At 35.9% G+C, this 3093-nt stretch overlaps 1 pseudogene; it reads left to right on the forward strand.

Moving 5' to 3' along the window:
* The first annotated feature begins 664 nt into the window (after positions 1-664).
* Positions 665-1742, forward strand: LOC122477597 (annotated as a pseudogene).
* The last annotated feature ends 1351 nt before the right edge of the window (positions 1743-3093 follow it).

A 3093-nucleotide genomic window follows, 5' to 3' on the forward strand; every position in this document is an offset into this window, starting at 1 on the left:
GGGAAGGAGGGAAGGAGACAACAAGGGAGGGAGGGAAGAAGAGAAATAATAGAAAGAACAAGATAAAGAGAAAAAGAAGGAACAAACCTAGACATACAACTTACAACTTATCCCCAAATTAACTCAAAATTATAAACCTAAATCCAAAATCAAAAAACAAAAAATAAACCAAAAGAAACAACTAAAAAAATTCTAGAAGAAACAGATGATATCTACATGACCATAGATATGGTGATGAGTTTTCCATACAATATCAAAAATATGATATGCAAAGAGATAAAGAAAGAAACAAAACCATAGAATTTGACCTTTATTCAAAACAATTAGGCTTACAATGTATGACAGGCAAAATTAGCTAGCACTCACTTAACTCTCAAATAGGGAAACCACAGACTACAAGAGACTGAAATGCATCTGTTTCTATTTCCAACAGTTGCAGGTTCAACTTTTGCTTGCCCAAAGCATAACAAAACAAAACAAAACAAAACAAAAATTTGGAAAAATGTAATTAATCTATTTTTAAGTGAATATAATACTTTTCACAAGAAAAAGAATATTTAGTAACAGGGATAGGACACTCTGCAATGGTAGTGGCAGCATCAGGAGAATAAACTTAATTTAGTCGATTTTCTGTGGTTGTTAATTGTTTGCCAGTCTCATAGTGATGGAAACTGCATAGCCGTTTTTTAAAGGGGCTGAGAAACTACTGGAGAGTTCATTCTCAGGGTGATATCTTGGAGCAAACCAAGCGTCTGGGGATCTTTACAACATCCCAAGATCTAAGTGAGACATATTTTTGAAGAATGTACAACATGCAATCATCAATGTGACAAATAACTGGAAAGTAGGAAGCTTATGTATTCAGAGAGGATAGTGAGGTTGCCTACAGATGTTCCATTTTGGGCACATGTGGTACCACCCTCTCCACTGAAAGCAGAGGTTTCCCTGTTGAAGCATGTAGGGATTACAGTGGATTTGACTGAATTAAAAACTTCTTTTATTCTTGTAAGAATTTCTCACCGAGGGTGCCCATACCAGAACTTCCAGAAAGAAATAGTGTTTATTCACTATATTGCACACCTTAAAGTAACATTACACTGTATGTTAACTAACTGGAATTCAAGTAAAGACTGAAAACACAGTGTTTCTCAATGCAATTTTCCCTCGTAGAGCAGCATATTGCATAAGATATCTGAATTTTGACTGCTGGTACTTGTATATTCTGGATTTCCCAGAGAGTCAGGTAATGTGTCAGTGAGATCAAACCTTAGAAATTCTGATGACTAAGCTGGACCCAGTATTGATGGACCAGCTGTACAGGAAAGACGGTTTTACTATAAAGGATGACACTGGTAAGAATGGACTCTGTGACTTAATACCAGGCTCTGTAATTGTTGCCATACTGTACAATCTTTGTGAGTATTTAATGAATAGAATGGAATCAGAGGGAACTTAGTGGAATATTCACATTAGTCCACAACTAGAATTTTCTTATGGTAGCTTTGAAACAAACTTCAGTCATCTCTTATAATGTCCTGATTGGGAAAGTTGTGGGAATCTTCATGCCAGAAAAATTTGTGACTACCTTGTTTGTAAATCAGAGTTCCAAATGTCACAAAATGTTTTCTTCACCCACAGAAGACTGACGTTTTAAACCTCTTGGTTGCCAGAGTGCTATGTTCAACAGATAATACAACTTTGCCTTGACCAGTTTTGGTAAGCAGCAGCAACAGCAGAGTTAAGAAAAATAAAGAAAATAAAAAATACATTCACACACACACACACACACACATGCACACATAGAAGAAGGTGGTGACTGCTTTCTAGATGTTGGTAAGGGGGGGCTGTGCTTTCTAAATCCACCATCATGTAGTTGCAGAGAACCCTGGATATAATAATAGTGTAATAATTTTGAATTATATGCATTATTATATCAAGGAATTAGATATCTGGCAGGAATGTTCTTTTCTGTATTTAGGTATTCTCTTGCCACTCTTGCTGTGAAATCAATGTGCATGTAGAAAAATTCCTCTACTGTATAAAACTTTATAACATTTATAAAAGCAATTCAATTTGGTCTATGTGTAGTGTAATACTTCTTCAGGGATTGCTCAAAATTTATCACAGACAAGGTTTTTGTCCTCATTAGGTGTTGGCTTCAGCCTAACAATCTAGAATTGTTCTATTAAATTGCTTCCAGGATTTTGCATCCTGTTACAACCAATTTATACAATGTATTTTCTACTAATGCTAATGAAACCAATTTCTACTTCATACAGATTATTTTCTGCAGTATCAATCGATGTTTCTCTTACACACACACACACACACACACACACAGACTAAATTAAATTAAACTTGAAAAGCTCTGCTCTACAAAAAATACAGCTAAATGAATGAAAAGACAAGACACTGGAAGAAAAAATTCAAAACATATCAGATAATGGACTTGCATCAACAATATACACAAAACTCTTAAAAGTCAACAATAAAAATATTCATCCTGATTTTAAAATGGGCAGAAAATCTGAACAGTAACCTCACCAAAGAAGATAGTTGGCAAATATGCATATGGAAAGATAATCAGAATTATTTGTCATTAGGGAAATTTAAATTTAAATAAAAATGACATACCACTGCACACATATTAGAATGGTTAAACATTGAAACCAAATGAATGAGGTTTGTGAGTGGGTAGCATCCTTGTCCACTTGTTGCCCAAACCAGAAACCAAGAAGCCATCATTAATACTATTTTCTTCTTCACCTCCTATAACTGTCTAATTCTTTTTATGAGGGTGGGGGCCTGAGGGAGAGGGAGAGAGGGAATCTTAAACAGGCTCAATGCCCAACCCAATGCAGGGCTTGATCTCACGACCATGAGATCATGATCTGACCCAAAATCAGGAGTCAGACACTTAACCAACTGAGCCACCCAGGTGCCTCTAACTGTCCAATCCTTCTCAGTTCTACCTCCTAGACTGTCTGAACTCCACTCCCTTCTCTTGATCTCCACTAGCAACAATCTGGCCCAAGCCTCCAGACTCATAACTCATATTATTACATTCAGTGGCATATTTTACATAATGAAGAT

This window comes from Prionailurus bengalensis, chromosome X (genome assembly GCF_016509475.1).
Source record: "Prionailurus bengalensis isolate Pbe53 chromosome X, Fcat_Pben_1.1_paternal_pri, whole genome shotgun sequence".
Taxonomy (NCBI): domain Eukaryota; kingdom Metazoa; phylum Chordata; class Mammalia; order Carnivora; family Felidae; genus Prionailurus; species Prionailurus bengalensis.